This window comes from Paroedura picta, chromosome 1 (assembly GCF_049243985.1).
Source record: "Paroedura picta isolate Pp20150507F chromosome 1, Ppicta_v3.0, whole genome shotgun sequence".
Classification (NCBI taxonomy): Eukaryota; Metazoa; Chordata; class Lepidosauria; order Squamata; family Gekkonidae; genus Paroedura; species Paroedura picta.
Genome location: NC_135369.1, coordinates 96,712,811 through 96,734,997, shown reverse-complemented (window position 1 = coordinate 96,734,997; position 22,187 = coordinate 96,712,811). Strand labels below are relative to the sequence as shown.

The 22,187-nt window shown below is 42.0% G+C and overlaps 1 long non-coding RNA gene across 2 annotated transcripts in view; it reads right to left on the bottom strand.

Moving 5' to 3' along the window:
* The window catches only part of LOC143840427 (uncharacterized), a 42,054-nt gene extending 21,304 nt beyond the window's left edge, over positions 1-20,750 (bottom strand). The window contains exons 1-3 of one of the 2 annotated variants that reach the window (XR_013232196.1): positions 20,479-20,750; positions 19,418-19,494; positions 5,578-5,606 (exon numbers count right to left, since the gene is read on the bottom strand). This is a non-coding gene — a long non-coding RNA (uncharacterized LOC143840427). Of the gene's footprint in view, positions 1-5,577; positions 5,607-19,417; positions 19,495-20,478 lie in introns of those variants that run through there. The other variant, XR_013232189.1, reaches the window with a different exon arrangement.
* Positions 20,751-22,187: the final 1,437 nt, after the last annotated feature.

Sequence of the window (22,187 nt, the reverse complement as noted above, 5' to 3'; positions counted from 1 at the left end):
AACAGCAGCAGCCTTTAATCTGGACAGATGGGTTTGATTCCATGCTCCTTCACATGCATCCAGCTGGGTGACCTTGGTCTAGTCACAGTCCTGTTGGAGATATTCTCATGGAGCAGTTCTGTTGGAACTCTCTTAGTCCTACCTACAGAGATCTTACAGAACTACTCTGTGTAATCTGGATGGATACTGGGATACTATCCTACTCTAATTAGCTTGACTAAATTAGGTGCAATCCTGTCCTTTTTGCTCACTGTTGGTATTTTGGATCTGTGATGGCTTAAAACTCATATACTGACCTGATTCAAAAACACCAAGATGAAGGAGAAAATGGAAGAGTGTCATGGTCAGTCCTAATTATCCTGATTTACAAACAGAAGCTCATCATAATACAATATAGTATGAAGCCAAACATTACTCTTCATTTCCAACTCATCACTGGCAAATGATGAAGATAGAGGTAGGGAAATGCACAAGACATGCTGGTGAAGTTCACACATAGGTTAATGAGTCTAGTTTAAATAGTAAATTAGAAGAGAAAGTACAAGAGTATTATTTTCAGTAGCAGATTTATGTCTCTAGAAACAAGGAGCTGTGCCCTCCTATGGGTCTATCCTGTGGCCTCTGATGCCATTTTAGAAGAAGCATTTTAAAAATTGCTGAAAGACACCGATCAGGCCTAAGGCAGAGGAGTCTCAGGAGGTCTTGTTCCTCCTCCCGCCTTTTCAAGTGCTATAACAGCCAGGGGAAATTGTTTAGACATAGTCTGAATATACGTATTGGTCAAGTCCTTTCGTCTTAAAACCAATATTTCACCAAATTTTATAGAACCAAGTCTTCATACTCCTTATGTTTATTATATTGTACCTATTGTATTGCTAAATTGAATCTCAAATCTTAGTGAGAAAAGCCGACTACAAAGTAAATAAAAATTAAAAACAAATATTTATGTATCTACTAGTAAATAAGCCCACTGCAGTCAAAATGCAGCGGGCGCTAGCAGGGCGCGCCATGAGGGCGGTGGCTACCTGTTTGCAGGTCCTGGGTTGCTTGTGGGTCGTGGGGCAGGCCACAGCTGGCGGTGGCGGTGGCTTGTGGGTTGCTCCGTTGGGGTGGCGGTGGCGAAGCTAGTATTTCCGCCGTCTTGTTGCTGGCTGCGCCGGGGGGGGGGGGCGAAGTGATTGTGTCATCGGCAGTTGGTAGGCTGCGGCGCCGGGAGATGCCACGCCGGGCCGCCGGCCAAGGTGCAACTGCGAGGCGCGCTGTGCGCGCCTCACATTTGCTCGGGGCTGGAAATCGCAGGGACCAATTGGTCCCTCCGATTGTCTGTCCGGGGGAAGGGTCCAATCCGGACCCTTCCTCATCCCGGACACATCCCGCCCCTAAAGGGCTTACTGAATTATTTAGTCCGCAGTGCCTGTGGCGACGCGGGCGGTGTTCAGATAATAAGCAACACCTTTACATCCTTGCTTAAGAAGTGATCTCTCCCTTCAACCCACTTGAACTTCATTACCAACAATGACTCATTTCCAGTAGTCACTTTGCTTAATGGAGATGGAAGCTCTCTTGGCAGAGTCTGTTGACATTAAATAGATGCTAAATAATATTTGTAGCATCCATTTTTACAGTCTGCTGCTTTTCTGAGATTTGAAGAAGAAGAAGAAGAAGAAGAGTTGGTTCTTATATGCCGCTTTTCCCTACTCGAAGGAGGCTCAAAGCGGCTTACAGTCGCCTTCCCATTCCTCTCCCCACAACAGACACCCTGTGGGGTGGGTGAGGCTGAGAGAGCCCTGATATTACTGCTCGGTCAGAACAGCTTTATCAGTGCCGTGGCGAGCCCAAGGTCACCCAGCTGGTTGTATGTGGGGGAGTGCAGAATCGAGCCTGGCACGCCAGATTAGAAGTCCACACTCCTAACCACTACACCAAACTGGCTCTCTTTCTTGTCCTGGAGAGGGTCTTGGCACATTGTTGGTGTTCTACATCCGTTTTGTGTTATTTTCTTTTCCTTTGGCATTTTTTTATGACTCCTATAATAGTTCTAGTTCATGATTTTCATCGTTGATATTGTCCAACAGCCAGAAACACTCACCTTGAGAAGGTCACCTGTTCACAGCCTTTCCTATCAGAGTGCTGATTTCCAATACATTTTGCCCTGCTTTCCTATATGGCTTCATATTCTCTTTAAGATCAAGTGGGAGAAGTGGAGGAGCCTGCAGCACCATCGACGGGCAGTTGGGTTGGCCAACTTACTGTTCATCCCTGGAATCAGGAACCGGGACTCTAGGCACCACTTAGTGGTGACTAGAGGACAGTGCGGGGGTCCCAGCACTGGGAATAACACCTGGCTGATCAGTTTCCTGTTGCTTATGCTGGGTGGGCAAGACTGGCAGACTCTGATAATCTCCTTCTGGAACTGGTGGCTCAGAAGACACCTTGGTTGAAGGGAGGGAAGGGAAGTTTTATTGAAGGGCGATAGGGAGGAGCCAGTTAATATAGGGGGGGCAGTAGTTGGCTCAGGGGTGGAAAGGTTGGGGACCTCCCTTTATTGTCCCACCAGCTGCTAGTGAGAGGGGGGTGAGTGGGCTTGGGCTGGGTGGGGTTGTGGGTGGGATAGTGTGGGTTGGGCGAGCTAGGGCAGGGAGGGTAGATTAGTGCAGCAGGTCAGGTCGGTTAGGTTAGTAAGGTTTTTTTTTCTCCTTTTCCTGACCCTGCTCAGGTATGGAGAGAGGATCATCACTTGGGGGGAGGTCCTTACAGGGACAGGAATTAGGACCCTCACGGACCAGGGGCATTATGGTTGGGGGAAAAGGTAGGACAAGAGAAGGGCAGGGAGAACAAGAGTTGAACATACTCGCTGCTTTTCTAACCTCCATCCCATCCCCAGGCATGTGCGGGTGGAGGTTAGGGTGGATCAAACATTGGTCCTCTGCAACGCAAGGTCAATCAACATCAAGGCCTCCACTCTGCGGCAATTTTTCGCAGAGCTGGGGTTGACCTTGCTTGCGTGACCGAGAGCTGGGTGTGGCACGGTGAAACTGTTGCCTTGAAAGAACTTGTCCACCTAGGATTCTTGGTCGTGCACCAATCCTGGATCCAGAGTAGAGGAGGGGGGTGGCTATCTTGGTCTGGGAGGCTTTCTCCTACAGGGCTCTCCCTGCGCCAGACATCAGGGGAGTGGAATGTGTCGGTATTAGCATGGGCTCGGTTGAAAGCTTGGCCATCTGGTTGGTATACCATCCGTCCAATGCGACTCCAGATGCCCTGTCGAGTCTGCTGGGGCCACAACCGCCTGGGCATTACAGTACCCAAGGCTTATCATCCTCGGGGACTTCCATATCCATGTGGATGTGCCATCCCCAGGACTTGGCTCAGACCTAGTGTCGGCCATGGCGTCACTAGGGCTTTCACAATTTGCTGCCAGACCCACTCACCAGGCCGGCCATACCCTCAACCTGATCTTTGGTGCAGGCATAGAGATGAGTCTGGATGCGGCCTTGGCTGTTCTGTGGTCAGTCCACTATGCCCTGCAGGCCCAGCTTAAGTCCCCCCCCCCAGTTGGGCGGCGTACATATTTTTGTCTGTCCGCAGAGACTAATAGATCCTATTGGATTCCGGAATGCTCTGTGGGACCCGATACCTCCTGGCAATTCATTGGATGCCATGGTGGAGGACTGGCAATCCCGCCTGGCAGATGCCATCAACACGATTTCCCCTAGATGTCCTCTCTGCCCTCGACTCAAACAGGCATCCTGGTACATGGGGGAGCTCCTGGAGAAAAAGGGGGAATTGAGATGCCTAGAGCAAGTATGGAGGAAGTCTTGTGACGGGGCTGCAAGAACATCTTATTGCACACTTATGAGGGCATATGAGATGGCAGGGAAAGCAGAAAAACAGGATTTTTTTCCCGCGGAAATTGCATCCGCAAGCTCTCGCCCGTCCCAAGCCAGGAATTTGGGAGTAGATGCCTCACTAACTCTGGAGGCTCAGGTCAGAAAGATAGCTAGCCAGGCGTTTTTCCACCTTCTCCAGGCTTGGGTTGGAGAACCCTACTAGTGCCCTACCTGTTTCCCGACCTCCTGGCCACAGTGATCCATGAGACAGTCACCTCCATAATAGATTTCTGTAACTCGCTCTATGCAGGCTTACCTTTGCGCCTGATCTGGAAATTACAGCTTGTGCAAAATGCAGCTGCTAGAGTCCTCACAGGGACATCTTGGAGGGCCCATATCCAGCCTGTGCTGAGGCAGCTGCATTCGTTACCGATTGCTGCCCTGATCAGATTCAAGGTTTTGGTTTTAACCTTTAAGACCCTCCGCGTTCCGGGAACCACATACTTGCGGGACCACCTTGCGCACTATGCCCCCTGCACTATGCCCTCCCGCACTCAGCAGGTAAAAATCTGATGGTCGTACCCGGTCCCCAGGAGGCATGTCTGGCCTCAACCAGGGCCAGGGCCTTTTCAGTCCTGGCCCCTACCTGGTGGATTGAGCTCCCGGAAGAGCAAAGAGATTTGCCAGCTTTCCGCAGGGCCTGCAAGACGGAGCTTGTCCGCCAGGTCTTTGGTTGAGGCCAGAGCCTAGACAGTGGATTGAGACCCCCCGCCCTCCAGGGTTACAGTGGCCGTCACTATTCCTTCCCCTTGGTTGGGTCAAGTTGTATTTCTCACCGCCACTTGGATCAGGTGGGTTGCTTGATTGGGCTTGTTATTTTATGAGGATTTTACTGTATTAGGGGGTTTATGTGTTTTTACGATATGCCATGAGCTTTGCAGGAGCGGCGGGCTAATAAATAAATAAATATTGTGGTGTGAGACCTTGTATTTTATGGGGTTTCAAAGATTTAGCATAGATAGCTTACATAATCCTGATCTAAAGTTTACACCTGTGTACCTACCTGCAATGCTGAAATAACATTTCATTCCCTGATGGCAAACTCACACAGCATTCCGAATGCCCTGACCCTGTGGACTTTTAATTACTGTTTGGATTGTCCTGTGAGCCAAATCTTCATGGAGTTAGTCTAAGGTCTCCTTCTCACACTGACTCAACAATGTGGGAGCTGTTTCCCCTTGCAGAATGATGGATTAAGGGGCCTTATTTTAGCACAGAGAAAAGTTACTTTTCAAAGGCCCACAATAACATCTACAATAATAGCCAGTAAGTGTGCTTCTAAGACAGTACTGTTATCTAAAATATGGGCTGATCAACATGTTTTCCTGATCCGTGCTCTGGCATTCTGACTTTGTAAACCAGAGTGTTCACTGACATGCAGCACTAATTGAAGTATGGGATGTGTCAAGGAAAGTTCTACTACAGAACAGGGACAAATCAAAGCGAGTAAGGAAAATCACACCCAAATCTAAATGTGCAGGTCTTCATATTTAAGATTGCTGCCAGACAAAAAATTAGTTGACAGCTGCCCATTTCCCTGGGTGGTAAAAAATTTCAAGGAATACATCTTTCTGCAGGTCAGTTTCCTAGAGAGACAAAGTACCGGAGATGTATGGTGTTTGTGTAATATCTATTTATTTACATCTTAAACATGGTGGAGCAAACAAAAACCCAAACCATTTGTGTAGCCAGCATATCAAATCACCTGTAGTCTCCCTAGAAGGAAATAAAGGAATTAACCAGGCTCTGGATTATATTGCTTTTCCTAATTCTGCAAGCCAAAATACAATTTATGCTGATTGTGAACATCACAAAAGCAAATTGCTTATCAAAGTCGTTCCAGCCTATCGTATTAGGGGGTTACTGCTATGTAAAACTGTAATAGGCTGCTTTCAAATTATGTATTGTATATTACATAATTAATACTAGTATCTACAGGGAGAAAAACATTTCATACAACAGCTTCATCATCCAATAAGTATTATATTTCAAAAAGTATACAGAACTATACTTTTGAGTGGGGACAAATCAATATTTCCTGTTTGTTCTTCAGAACAGACACTTTTGCATAGCTGTTTTTAAACCATTTTGCACTTGATAAGAAAAATAGTAATGATCCCCATTATAGGAATCTATATGGGAAGCCTACACCCAATGGAAAGTTTTGTCATTAACTTATTCTTCCTTCAGATCCACACTTGGCTCAGATGTAATGAATGGAACAACTCTATTCTCCTAGTAATTTGGGCTAACAGCAAGTTACAATACTTAAAATTCTAAAACCTACATAATAGTATTCTTTAAAAAAAACAATGGTTTATTCTTTTACTAGGGGCAAAGTCCATTGTATCCAGGAATACAATGGGCACTAGAGCTTGGAGGTGGGAAGAGGAAGGTGAGGAGTTGTCCAGTCTGTAAGGGCATGGGGTTGAATGTGTGTGTGGTGTGGGAGGTTGTGGTGGGAAATGAGGCCATGGGTGTGGAGATATGGGTGTCAAGGACCTGTGGTTTGGAATGTTCGTTGAGTGTGGGAGAGGACTGACCTTTGGGAATTGTGGCATAGTGGTTACAGATGAACTTTCCAGAGCCATGTCCTCAGATATGTGAAGGGAAAATCAGACTGGAAACTCTTCTTAGGGGGAGATTACATGGCAACCAATTCCTCCCAGTTCTGCGTTATTTCCCTTCTTGTGTGAATTAGGCCACAGACACCAAAATGACCCCCTGCCCTAATACACATGGGATCACAGTACGCAGTACACAGTCTGAGCAGGAGGCTGATACAAGGATTTGCAAGTAATAATTAGATACTCCATTTGGACTTATTTATAGAAATATAGATGCCTGTATTTTGGGTGGTGAGGGAAAGGAGGAGGGAGCAATATTATCCCATTTCTATCAGTTTAATATCAGATATATACTTGTTTCCACCCTGCATAATCCTCACATTCTGCAAATGTGTTTGTTTTCCATCAATGTATTTGGCTTCAGCACAGATCACACAGCAAAAAAAAAAGAAAAGAAAAAAAAGTTGTTATTTTACATTGTTCCCAGTCTATATATAAAGATGGGGACATGTACCTAGACTTGTTCATTGGCATGAAGCAGGAAAGATTAAACAACGGTATGCCTTCAGATGCATACTTTAAGCAAAAACAGACATGCTTTCCAGCAACCTCTTTTAAGCTGTAGTACATCCCGTTTTCTAAAGGCCCAAGGCTGTGTTTATCTGTAAGTATCTTGGGGAAGATGGCTATGTCTATTAATCTTTTTTCATGTTTCTTTACCTCAGGGCTTATAGGCTACATAAACCATCCAGCTGGAAGGCCTTTCAGAAAAGTCCCCACAGATGGAATCCTTCTCTGGAGCCTGTTCTTGAGCAATTCAATACTACTGTGAGAAGATAATTTAAGATAGTTTAAAAGACCTCCCCACACACACACACACACCAATATTATGGTTTAGAGAGAGAAGGTTGCTTTTAGTCCAAGAAAGACTGCATCCACAACCACAGCCAGAAAGAATAAATTAAGAAGTGGCTGTTAATTTTTGGCAACCATAAAGGGAACAGTGAAAATACAGAAAAATTGGGACCAAATTACCAGTGCTTAAGTTACTATGATGCTTCCATGGCAGAGTGGAGATTTAAACCCTGAACAGGCATGAACTGCTTGTTTGTGGTGCAGTGTGGTTCATGGTTCATGACTGAACCATAAACCAAACCATGAACAGATAGGCTGGTTTGTGGATCAAACTCATTTGAGAGCTATTTAAAGTTTAAAGCCATGCTTTTCACAAAAGGCTCCCTGTCACTCAGCTGTTTGGTTTCATGAAATTTCATCCCCAGCTTTCTGCTCACCACAGCTTTGGGTAGGGAGCAAAAATCAGGGGGTATAATGGTTGGGAGGCATTTCACCCCCTACTTTCTGTTCCTTCTGGCTTTTCACAGGGAGCAGAAAGTAGTGGTTTAAATGGCTTTCTGCTTTTCACGAACTGCCAGTGCCATCAACCATCATGAACTGTGTCAAAATTTGTGAAAGTTTGTAGTAGCTCAGTTCATAAACCTCACATCACAAACTGTCCAAAATTTATGATGTATCATAATTTGTGGCCAGTTCATGCCCATCCCTCCCCAGGTCTCCCAGCTACTATCACAACACTGAATAGCTTCAAACGAAATAATTTCATATCTCAAGGAAGTCTGAGTTCAGTCTATTGATATTTCTGTAAATAATATGACCATATAGTACTTTTAGAAGTTGTACACATGCGTTATCTAGATGGAAAAAAATCCTTATAGCAACCTAGTAAGGAAGATCAGCATATACTGGAGATATGGAATTAAGGCACAGAGACAGTTACTTGTCAAACACCACCCAACAGGTGAAGACCCGTCAGCCATGATACAAGCAAAATAATGATTTTCAAGTGGGCAATGGCAAATAACAGTTTATTCCACTGTAAAACAATTTCTCAAACTTCCAAATTATCAAAACAAACTCATAGGTATTTTTTCGTTTTCAGTATCTTCATCAGTGATATAAGATACTCTTTAACTTTCTCTTTCCTCTTTAAATGAGGAAACTTTAAACTCAATCCTCTTTAAATGAATTCTTATAAAATTAATCCTATGTTGATATGTGTATGGTTCACTCTCCAAATAGTTCTATAGTATCCAATATACACAGGTCTAAAAGTATTAGCATCACAAAGTATAAATGCTCTTCAGTCTCACACACCTCACACAGTTACTTTACTGTACCAACCCTCTTAAGGATGCCTCACTAAAACTATATTCAATTGAAGTCAATAGTAGTAGAAAAGAGCAGGGGTCCAGTAGCACCTTAAAGACTAACAAAAAATTTGGCAGGGTGTCAGTTTTTGTGAGTCACATCTGTGATTCATGAAAATTAATAGCCTGCTATATTCCTTTTAGTCTTTAAGGTGCTTACTCTTGCTCTTTTCTACTACATATTGAAATCAATATAACATATTTTTCAGAAATGTATTGGGAAGAGAAAGGGACTTAACTTTCACACATTTGGGACTCAGACTTTTATAAATTTTGATTCCCATTCCCAGTACAGTCTAATGTGGACTGTGTTACAGTTCAGATCAAGAATTTTAAGAAGAGAGCTTGCTGAATCAGACCACTGGTCCATCTAGTCCAGCATCCTGTATCTCACAATAGCCAACTAGTTCCTCTGGAGGTCCAGCAACAGAGCACCGAGGTCCTAGGTGTTACCTCCTAGCACTGGTATTCTGAAACTGACTGCCTCTGAAAGCGGAGATTCTCTGTGGTCACCACGGTTAGTAGCTACTGATAGATTCTTATCCCCCTTTAAAGCAGTCTGTGCCTGTAGCTATCATTGAATCCTCTGGCAGAGATTTCCACATTCTAATCACTCTGTGTAAAGAAGAATTTCCTTTTGTCCTGAATCTACAATCCATCAGCTTAATTAGATTTTGATATAATACTATTTTAACATTTTATTTATTTATTTTTGTTTATAGTCCACCTCTCTTACTGAGGCTCAAGGTGGATTGCAAATACAATCGGACTATTCCAGTTGACCAGTAGGATGAAAAGACTTGAATGATAATTCTGGAATAGGAAATATTCCTTCCCTTCCACCACTGAGGCAGAGAGAGAAAGAGAGAGAGCGAGATCACGGTGAGATATTGTGGTGCTAAACCAGATTAGAGAGAGAGATCACAGTGTTAAACCTGATCATCTGTCGGCATTGCTGAGTGTCTGTGGATATTGTTTACCATGCTTGCTTATGTTGCTTTGCATTTTTTTCAAATGAAATGTTGTTTTTTAAACTGAAGGTAAGGCAATTTGTTTTAACATTTCAGAGACAGCTACAAGTAATTAGTACAGAAAAAGTAGATGCATATTCCCCAGCTAGCCAGAAGGTCCTCTTTAAAATGCTATAGCTGTATGGACCAATGAAGGCTTTTGTCAACCCTGACAGATATGCTTCATGCCTGAACTTGGTAAGACAATTTTCTTTCTCATCCCCACTGAATTTACTCTCGTAAGCAGGATGAGAAATTGGGATTGGCAAGAGCCTATACTTTGGCATGGGATTTGCAAGATGAAACGGAGTGAAAGCATAATTAAAAACAAATTAAAGATAAAGCATGGCAAATGGAGGCTGAAAAGAAAAAAACATGCAAGGACATGCAAAAGGTATACAGGTGTTTTCCAGTTCTCTCTCTCTGCCACCCTACACACTTGATTACTAAATTTGAGAAGGAATACCTGAACAGGCAGCAATCCCAGTTTTTATATCTTTCAAATGAGACTCTCATCACTCATTGATATGCAGTGCTTTTTTTTAAGAAAAAAGAAATGCCCATAGCCATATTAAGGTTACACTAATTCCCACCAAGTCCTCTCCTTCTGCAGAGCCTTACTAGGTTGTTGTAACGAACTGTAGGCTGGTCCAGCTGACCAGAAGAGACCCCCTCACAGAGAACTGCTCCATACACATGGGGTGCAAAGAAGTCAGTCTTTATTGAAGGGTTTTGTAAGGAACAGCGGAACAAAGCATGGCAAGAACAGAAACACTGACAGAGACAAGTACGGATGGCCCCCTTAGGTCTATATATAGGGGGGCCAGTTTGATCAGAAGATCCTGTTCCCATAGGGGAGGCTTTGAGCTAAAAGGCACGAATCCAGGAGACATCCAGTCTGTTCCCCCTGTCATTCCTGGCAGTAAATTTCCAACCTCTACTATGCAAACCAAGGATGGGGTAAGAGAGAACTCTTCGCAGCAGGGGAGAGAGTCTCTACAGGTCATAAACCGTGGGATGGATGTGAGAGGGAAGGCACAGAAAAAAATGAAAGGAACATGGGGGGAAGGAGGAGAGGCCCGTTAGACCTCTAAGTTAACACTCCCAAGGAAATTGGGAGGGTGATTATGACAGTTGTTCATGGGGGTCCTCTCTCTCTTTATCTTCCTGAGGGGGGACAGAATAATGTATAACATAGGAATGTGCCCAAAAAAGGTGCTGATATGCAGCACCATTAAAAAAAAAGTCCTGCATGTATAGATACCCAATTACAGCTAACTTGACTCCATTGAGTAAGAAAAAATGTATTGGGATTATTTGCTGGCAAGTAGCAGCTGATTTTCAAGGCAAGAAATGTCCAGAGGTGATTTGCCTTGGCCTGCCTCTGCACACCAAACCTAGTATTTTTTCATGGTCTCTTCTCCAAATACTGACCAGAGTCAACTCATCTTAGCTTCCAACGTCTAATGACATTAAGCTAGTCTGGGCTATTCAGGTTGGAGTGCAATGAATTAAATACTACACGTTTCAAGGCTTCTTTTCAGTCATTTTTGATTACCCACAATGCTGTTTCCAGTCAAAGGGATCAGTGAGCATCAGGTGCACTGAATCTCATAATCCAAATAGGCCGTTGTCATATTCCCTGCTCATTGTTGCTAGTCCAAATAGGCTAACAGGATTGAGGATCTCACATCAGTGGTGGCAAAACAAAAACAAAAACCCAACAAACAAACCAGAGTGAGGAACCAAGCCCCCAAACTCATCCATTATGTTCTTCCCTGCCTCAACATGCACATTTGGAATTTAAGATGCTCTAGTTGATGGGTTATTCAGCTATCTTCTGTTTTGTTCTGATTTCATAAACTGTTTTTGATTCATGGATGTTTTCTATGTGAGGCTATTGATATTTAAAGATATACCTGTCAGGAGATAAATCATCTGAATCTGTTAGAATATGCAAGATCTGTAATGTGCAGTATTCAAGAACATACGGGAATATCCTATAGGGGGCATCAGACGAAATATGTATTTAGCATAGTTAGAATACAAACTTCCTGATATTTTTCAAATGATAACCACTATCCTTATTTGGAGACTTCCTGCTCCTTTGAGCACACTTCCTCCCTGCTTGCCTTTAGAACAGACTGAATGAAGACAACAGACAGTTAGCTAGGTCTCACTCTCTCTATACAAAGTTTGTTCTGTTCTTAATATATTATTATTATTATTATTATTATTATTATTATTATTATTATTATTATTAGCAGCTTGGTGCTCCAACCTCTTTGCATGTTTAAACTCTGCCAACGGGCTCAACAAAAATCTCATTACCAGACCTCCAATCCAAGATGAGAAAAAACATCTTTGCTAAATCTGAGAAGCTGGATCAGAGCAGATTTTTTGGTTATATTTCTGATGCTCGAAATAGAAAAGTTCTAGATGATTCTAAGTGTCAGTTAGGTTATTGGTATCAGATTGAAAATACTATTCAGCTTTTGGAATATGAAGCTACTTTTTAAAATGGATCTAATGCATCAATCCGATTTTCAGGTTATCCATTAAACTAAGCTGATTTCACATCTGTACATTTCTAGTTTACAATATGGTTTAACAACAGTTTTAAGTAATCCTTGTAGAATATTTTTATTACTAATTTAAAACCAAGAAACAGATTCTATTTGATCAAGGCTACCTATCCTATCTTCTGGAGGTATTAAAAATATTAGGCTGCAACTCTGTTAAACAATTACTGTACTAGGGTGAAAGAATACAGAGCACATGGACTGAGCCTCCAAAATGTTGTCATGTAGCCATATTAAGTCTTCCTTAAGGTTTCCACAAATGTCAACAATGTCACCTGCAGGGATTACTGTGAATTTAGAAATCATAAGCTCCAGCTCAAGAAACAGTCTTTTATTTTCTCCTTGATCTGGATGGACCAGGCAAGCATGATCTCATCAGAACTCAGAAGCAAGGCAGGGTTGGCTGGCTCTGGTTAGTAATTGAAGGTGAGATGGCAAAGCAAGGTTAAGGTTCCTATGTAGAGAAAGGCAATGGGAAACCTCCTCAGTTCGTCTCTTGCCTTGAAAAACCTATTGGATCATCATAAATTGGCTTGAACTTGATGACACACACATGGCTTGTCATCATAGAACAGTATACTGAAACTGCTTAAAATACTCCAAAGAGTGCTTTTAATCTGAATGCCCATACACAGTAAAGCTGAGGCACATCTGGGATTCAGCAAAGAAAACTTAGTTTGCATGAACATCATAGAGAAAGCATACTGAAATAATGTCCTCCCCCCCCCCCCTGCAAAACCAGTTTTGTTTCCTGAAATTGAACATTGACTTGGGAGATCAGGATTTCAATCCATGAATCACGTGTATGTATCAAGATGACTCATCTTTAATTCTGGTGATGCATAATTAAAATAACAATAATTTACCTTTCCACTGTTGAGATAAGATATATTATCCTTTCTACAATGACGGAATGGTTTGAGGGCAAATGATATAGTTAGTTTTCCAGCTAAGCAGTGCTCAACATGGGCAGTGCCTGGATGAGAGCATACATGTAAATTATTCTGAGTTTCTTGCTTAATTAATAAATAAGCTTTTAATGAAGCTGCCTTACACTGAATCAGATCTTTGGTCTATTGAGGCAGTATCGTCTACTTAGATTGGTGGGAGCTCTCCAAGGTCTCAGACAGAGTCTTTCACATCACCTACCACTTGGTCCTTTTAACTGGAGATGCCAGGGACTGGACTTCGAATCATCTGCATGAGCTTGCACTAAGAAGCGATCCTTTTTTACTCTCATTGCATGGAGTAATTAAGTAGGCTGGAAAATGAGCTCGTAAAAACTGGCATGAGTCCATATCCAGAATAACTCCATTCACAATGTTAAAGAGCTACTCCAATTTAGGCCAGCTGAGATTTTGACCCAATCTGCCAAAAAACTCTTTAATTTTCAGTAGTTTTGTGCTTTTAAAATTCACCTCTAGTCATCGCTTACTCAACTCTGGTACTAGATAGTACTTCTGAGAATCTATTGATTCAGACAAGAAAAAAAGAGAAGATCCAGAAAATCAGTGGGGAAAAGAAAGGAACACAACTGAAAATGACATCATGTATATATCTCTATTACTGAAATTATGTTTAATGCAGTCAGATTTTTGAGAGGGAATAGGTAGCTGTGATTTAAGAAGTCCTCATTAAAGGTGAGCAGAACAGCAAGACCTGAGCTCTATTCCCAGTTAGAAAGCCGAACAATAGCTGCTCCCATTTAATTGCAAATTTCAGCAGTAGTTTTGCCTTTAAATGTAACATAGTACTTTCCTTTTCCTCATCAGAGGCGATCTCTGCCAAAGCTGCTGACAGTTGCATTTGATCAGGTATAATAGGAACAGTCAGATCTTCCCAGATCCTAGTAGCTCACTATTTTCCATGTGTAATTCCAGTCTCTTTCATATAACGTTAATAGGACAACGGTATTAGGAGATAAAATACAGGGTTGGCTGAAACCATTGTCATTACAGCAAATGCCTAGGTACTAATTTGGGCACTTTCACTGGCCTGGTGAGTAATCACTAACAAATCCTCCATAATTTTTCTGGATCTTTTTTGTTGGTTAGCTGTCCTATTTCATGGCTATTCTAGATGCATATTATTTACACTAACCCATTGAAACTCACTTTTGGCACAACATTTTACCTCATGTTTCAAACATATGTAGGGAAACAATTGGTAAATTGCTGAAAGTAATATAATTCAGCATACTGTCACCCCTAGAGCCCCTATATTCCGGTGGCCTATAAAGACAAAGGTGTAGGAAAACTCCATCTCATGGGAGGAACTAAACACAATAAAATGCCACTGTGTCAATCTCCCAGGCCAAGGGTTTATCTTGGAACTCCATGGGATCTTACCACTCATTTAGACCAAAATAAATGACCAGTGCCTGTGGGATATTGACCTGACATTCCACTCCACTTAAGGAGCACCCAAGACCTATCCAGCAAATCAGTTCAGCTCTCAGTAAGCAGGATAATGTCATCTTCTGCTTCATTTCCATCCCCTTCAGAGTGATCAAATAATGAGAAACCTTGTTCCCATCATTGATGGAAAAGGGCAATAATCTGCAATAGCAGTAGTAGCAACCATTTATTAAACATTGGAATAAAAATGATACAATCTAGAACAATAAATATTTTTACAAGGATATAAGATAAAGAACTGAGCTATGAGATAATGATAATGACATGTTGTGGTGTTGGGTATTCCTTGTAGCAATTGGCAAATAATAGTATCCAAGAATGTATACTATGTAAGGGATGATCTCTTTGCCACCGTATGTTTAAATTGTTGTTGTCACTTGGATGATATTTGTACCTGATACTGAGCTTGTCTCCTATGTCCCCAATCCACATAGTCATGATCCAAACAGAACACTTTCAGCTGTCCTCTGCAACTCTTGCAAAGTTCAGAGGCTACAGTGAAGGCTGTTTCATCCTATGCATGCTACACCAAATTCAGAGGTTGTATGTTGATTCAAAGTACAGTTTCAATTATTCTGCTGGGATAGTGTGATGGGTTCATCCAGTCCAAATGTTACAGCCTGTATATAATGGGCTACATCTTCTCCCACTAGGGCCTAACAGAACAACAACAACAACAACAACAAAAACAGATAACCAGAATCCACCTAGGCTAAAACCTACAATATTTGTCTATAAATATCAGGCCAGTTAATAAATATGACATGTGAAGTCTCAGGAATGAATGGAACAAAAAGCTAATTTGTCCTATTTTGTCAATGCAGTGGCCTTAAAGCTGTACTCTCCATGGATTTTAAGTGAGCACCACAATGAGTCTCCAGCAAAAGATGACCAGCTGTAGACATTGTATCTCACAGGATACATCCCTTAAACATATATTTTGGTATATCCAGTCATTCAGTTTTCCGAAAGAAGTTATTAGAATGTCCATTGATTTTTAAGGATGCTATATACTTTAAAACTATCTGCCCATCTCTTGGAAGCTAACTTTCAGTCAACAAAAGTGGACACTACATGCCCTTACTACAGCTAAAACACTTGCATTGCAACGCTGGAAAGATACATTACCAAGTCTGGTAAATCAATTGATTGAAGACTATAGAACTCTATCAAACTTCGAATGCATGCCATCTAGAATGACAATTGCATATGGACTTGTCTTTAAATATTTGGAAACCTTCTATAGAAACTTATATGTAGACCGGATATCACTATGTTATATTTTTGTTTCTACTTCTTTTTTAAAATTTCATTTAGTTGATGGATTTTGAGATTTTTCCCTTTGATATTTTTTCTGTATTTTTTTAAAGAAAAGAAAGATAAAAAAATTCTCTTTCTTTTCTTTTTAAAATTTTTAAAAATTTAAGAAAGAAATTCTCTTAGCAAACAAAGAAAAATAGCTTAGAATACTAGCATAATATTCTGGGATGTTCTTTTTTAACCTCTTTTTGAGGTAAAAGTCTTCCTAATGTGACTAAATTATGAATCCATACTTAATCTGGAAATACAAATGAATAAGGCTAAAATTATGAGTTAGAAATTAGGACATCTGATATCACCATGGCCGTCTTTGATATGGATAGATTTATGGTTGCCACACTACCTAGATATCCATGAATTGCCTGCATGCTAAAAAAGCCATTCAATGTCTATCAGGTACCTTAGCTGAACTGTATTTAAACTGTCAGCTTGAGTGAATCTAACGCTTATGCTTATAGTGTTCTGCCAATTCTTCAGCAAGGCAAACCTCTTTTTTATTTCCAGTGTTTCTGTCCCATGAGTGGAGTTACAGCTATGGTTAAAATATATAGAAAACAGTGGTATCTTGGATGCTTCCTCTCTGCTCCATGTGCTGATTACTGGATAAAGGAGAATGTCTTAATCAATTACAGCAAAGAATATTCTGCTCTCATATTGAGCACTATAACACTCCTGCAAAATATTATTTGTGTTCCATTTATAAAGTAATTGGAAGCTATTTGCAGTATACACGCCTGCTTAACCTTGGTGACATTTATTCTCTGTTTGTAGCACACTTTGACTTAGGTCACAGTGGGCTAGATGCAGACTCATAGATTGTTTTGCTTTGAAAGTGGGCTGGCATTATTATTACTGTATTGCAAATGAGAAGCTAAATCTGAGAAAAGGTGGTTTGTAATGTGGCTCTTTGCACATTTTAGAGTACAATGAATGAGTCCATGATCCCCCACCCTGTTTCACAGTCAGAATTGAGTGAGAGGTTCTCCTCAGTTCCTGCATGTGTGTTACCTGTTTTAGATTGCAACAGTGGTGCATGAGGAAAAAGGTCTTCGGTGTTCCCCACATACCATTTTCCTGACATGAAACATGGCTCTTCTGCATTCTCATTTTACTTGCTGGTATGTTCCTGTTTCTTCCATTTCTCCCCCCAGCCCACCCCACGATTCTGCATTTGTTTTTCTCCCTCTCTAGTGGCTGATTCAATATCATACAGATTTATTTCCAGCATATCTCTCTGCGGTTTTAATTTTCAGGGAGATTGCTGGAAATAAATCTCTGTGATATTGAATTGACCACTAGAGGGAGCAAATCCCATGCAGAGCAGGGGGGGAGGATGCACAGAAGAAACAGGAACTTACCAGAAAGTGAAATGAGAAGGTAGAAAAGTTCATAATCTTGGAGCAACAATATTTGACTAACTGGGAAAGCACAACAAATGGATACTAGGGTTTTCAGTTTTGATCTGAAGATTTGATGGGTGAAAATAACAATTCTAGATATCACAGGATTAGTTATCCAGGGAGGATTGTATTCTGTTTTCCACTCTGGTCTCCATTCAGTTTGAGATAAGGCTCTTTTCATCACTTCTATCAAGCTGCTAAATTTTATAAAGTCCTGTATACTGGCCTTCAAGGACCTAGTCACTCCATTCATTACAGTGCAGTGATGTTTTACATATTGATCTTTGGTACCTTAGGCCTCCAAATTCAGTAGTGTTTGTCATCTATCACTTTTCTAGGGTGCTCTAGATTTGATCTTGACCTAGAACTGGGATTGGATTGATTATATATTCTGATTGCATCTTATTCTTCCCATATGAGAGCCTTATAGCCTTAAGGGAAAGGACTAGAGCCCTTCAGAATAAAATACATTGTCAGAGTTTTTATACAGGCATTTTTCCCCTCTGAAAGGTGACCTACAGCTTCCATAGCTCGGTCCCCCCCCCCCCCCGCAGTGGGACCAAATATGAAGAGGGGAGTCTTTTGTGCTATTCAGGTATCCTCTAAACTGTCCAACTGTATTCACAGGTGACTGTTATGTTTGTGTTTTGACCCACCTCTCCAGCAGTCTCAATTCAAGAAGATAACTAGCATTTCTCAGCTGTCAGCAGTTTGTGGGGGGGGGGGGGGAGAGAGGAAGGCAGTCAAAATGAAAATGGGTTGGTTAATTAATTGCAAGCACTGCTTGAAGGACCAGCACATATATTTAATCAGTTGCCTAGTAACAAATGGGGTATGATGTGAATGCTATCAGCCTGCAGTGTGAGCAAATGCCGGTCCTTTCTTTTTATCAGCCGTCAGCATGCGTGCTCTGCGTTTATGCATCCTTGTGTTCTGAAGGGCTCCTTTGCTATTATATGAACATTGTGATCTGAGTGGGAGTCCTTCCTGACATTTCAGCTCCCCCTTCCCCTACCTCCCTTCCCCAGAAAGGACACATTTCAAAGAGAAGATGATCTCTGCTTGCATAGAAATGGACTTCAGGTGGAAACTAGAAAAACTACTAATAATGCTATTAAATATTTCTCTTCCGCTTTTCTCTCCAGCAGGAACTCAAACAAGATTACAAAATACAAACGTATAACAGCAAATACATCATATTCTGATATTTCAATGCTAGATTAACCACATGTGAACCAGGAGCTGAAGTTCCTTTGACTCATATAATGGCCCTCTGTCCATGTCCAGGCTTAGAAACCTGGAAGGGACTATTTGGGTAACACTCAGTGAGCACAGAGATTCCTAGCATTTCTCCTTCTTTTAAAGATTGGCCATCAAATGGTTATGCACACATATACATAAATTACATGTATGGATAGCAGGGAGGTCCTTTGATTCCTGATATGTTTATATGGTGTACCTACATTGACACATATCATACTCCCACTTCATGGCTTAAATCCAAATGCTGAAAAATCAGCTTCTGGATACATTATCTTTCCTTCTTCCCCATTCAACCTGCAGCTCCCTAAGATTTCATCAGTAGTCAGTGCTGGGGGTCAGAGAAGCCTTAAGTAAGGAAGGCGAATTGGCCAACATGACCCTCCCTGCTTCTTGCCTGAAAGGGGAAAGCTTTCTCCTCTGATGATATTGCTCCCTTCTACCTGTAGGTTTCAATGTCTTGTGACATTTACCTATTAGGTAGTATCAGCCCCCTTGCTGGGGAAAGTGAACCGGTTGCTCTAAACGCAAGTCCCTTTGTTTTCAGTAGGACTTCATTCCCAGAAACAAATCTCTAGGTCTGAGGTGTACAATCAGAAGTTCAGGATGCCATTTTTGCTCCTCGCTTATTCCCATCCCCACCCTGTGAGTTCTCTTATCAGGACATATTGAAAGATTCAGAAGAATCAGTTGCATTGAATGAACATGCTGAAGAACAAATACTGGGGATATGCTTTGATACTCACCATTCAAACTTTCCTTCCTGTTTTATCTTGCTGTTGACGGACAGCTGAGTTTTGTTTTGTTTTTTTAATGCTGTGGCCTTAAAGGGCAAAGAATGAAAAAATGCTAGATTACAGTGGACAAAATCCATTCAAATCAAATGTAGAACTCTGTTTCCATTATGTAGGTAAAAATAATAACTCTTGAACTGTCAGACAACTAATAAATGTTTTGTATAGTGATAGTTTAGTAATAGGATTTGACAAGAATTGCTTATAATTTCTCACTACTGTATAGGCTGTTATGTTAACTGGTCTTTGTTTGCAAACATACAAAATATACAGAAAATATACAGAAAGTCTGCATATTCTTGAGGGAAATAAAAGGGAATTTTAAAAACCCAAAACTTTTGCTCATGTTCTAACATGCCAGTGTTGGTGTGTTATTAACAGGGCTTCTTTCCCATTGGAGAACAGAGGCTATCTTCAGCAAAGAATTCCCACCAGAAATGTTCATAAATTCCCCCTCAGTGAAATATTCATCTTTCATGCTGTGCAGAAGCTAATCTAATTAAGATGGGATCTGCTAAATTTAATAGGCTGCTATGAATTTTTACGGACATCTGTTAACAGGAATGGTGGCTCAGGTCCCTATGTCAATTTGCATTGTCCCAAAAAGCAAATACTGAGAGGGCCATTTCCCAGGCTTTGGTGGCTTATCTTAGGTGTCAGATCCAGTATTCTCCAGAAAGAAAACACCCAATATTGTGGATGTATACAGGGCCAGATTTACATGAAAAGAGGCCCTAGGCTATTCCACTTATGTGGCCCTTTCACCTCCCATTTTTAAGTTTGTACATTACATGAGAGATAATAAAATACATCATTACTGTGATATATATCAATATGTTAAATGAAACATGTTGTGATTGGTACTAACCTTTATAAAAAATGTGGAATATAGGCCCCTCTTGATCTTGAGGCCCTAGGCTGAAGCCTAGTTAGCCTATAGGAAAATCCGGCCCTGGGTATATATATGAGAAATTAACTAATGCAAATAATACATAATCAGACAAGTAACTTACTTTAGCAGCATGGAGAACAGACTCAAAGGCTGGAGGCTGCAAACTGTGATGGATGTTCAATATATGTCTGTATCGGATCAGAGTCAGTCTATACCTTGGAAACATCGTTGCTTCGCTGTTTAAGAATGTGGAATAAAGAGAATGGTATCATTTCAAAAGCTACTCTGCCAGGTCAGAAGAGCTGGAGTCAAAAGTTAGGCTAAACTGCTATTCTTCACACTTCCCTGTTCATGATTCGTATGCTAGCTGAAACACAAGTACTCCCCAGGGAAAGGTGATCGGAACAGTTAGAGGACTGTTCTTTTCCCCATGATCCATTGCTTCAGGAGGCCACACTGACAACAGTGCACATCTTTCAGTCTCTCTGGAGCACTTCCCCATCCCCACGAGCCACAGTCTGAGAATTTGGCTTTAATGAGCTCCTGGTCCTTTTGTGGTTTACTAATCCATCAGCCAGAAAGCGTGCACACATTTCTTTATACCCAGGCTGATTTCATTGGTGTTCAATTTCCCCAGGCATCACTCAGAACCGTCCATAAAATGTAGCTATTCAATTTACAAATGATGCAGGCAGCAACAAAGGTATCGTGCCAGACCCTTCCAAAGAGATTATTTGCCATTTAAAAAATTGTCATCTTTTACACAGCACTCTTTGTAAACAAGACTCTTTTCTCCCCCACCCCCAGCTCTCCACCCTTCTCTTTGTTACATGAAAAGACCCACTGTACATTTAGCAATTCAGCTGGAGTTGCGTCTTCCCTGTGTGATGAGCTGGCATTTAAAGATCTAATATCGTAACCATCAAGCCTTATTATACAAACTGGCAGTGATTCTCCCCCTCCCCCCGCTGTTTTTTTGTTTTGTTTTGTTTTGTTTTTACATGCAAGCCAAGTCAGAAAGTTACAGCTCAGGCATGCAAGTTCCACAGGAACTGACTTAATAAAATGTTAATGAACAGATCCAGGAGAGCAGTACTTTTTTTTTTTTTTTGCTTTTTTTTGGAGGGGGGGACTAATGCAGAAAAAATAAAACACTGCAGACAAATCGTATTATTAAACTTTAAGCTGAAGCATATAAAATCACCCAAGCAAGGATATTCAGTTTAAAGCCTATACATTGGACTTGTAGATGTGCATGGCAATGCTATGAGGAAGAGGGACCTTGGTGTGTAGATGGCAATGCCCTCCGTTGGCTGTTAATCGCAATAAGCCCATGGGCATGCACAGAGCAGAATTGATTTATAGCAGTTACTAGTAAATAAGCCCGCTGCAGTCTTAATGCAGCGGGCGCTAGCGGGGCTTAGGAGTCGGCGGGGCCGGCATGGCTGTGGGGCTGGGCTGCGCAGCGCTGGGCTGCGTGGCGCGGGGCGGGACGGCGCAGCCGGGTCATGGGAGTCGTCGGTGCCGATGTGGGTGTGGTGCGGTGAGGCACAGGGTGGTTCGTCGAGGCCCCCCGGTCGCGTCGCCGGCTACCTGGGGCCGTGTCGAGGCGGCGACCTGGCCTGGTGGAGGTGAGGGAAGTTATGGCGCCGGGCAGCCGGCTGCAGGCGAGGACGAAGGGGGGCAGATCAGGAGGCGCTTCGCGCTTCCTGACTAGTCAGTCCGGTGGCAAGAGACCAATTGGGAGCCGCGCTCCGCGCGGGTCGTAATTGGTCCCTTGCCGCCGGACTGACAATTGGAGGGCCCAATTGGCAGGGGCTTCGCCCCTGC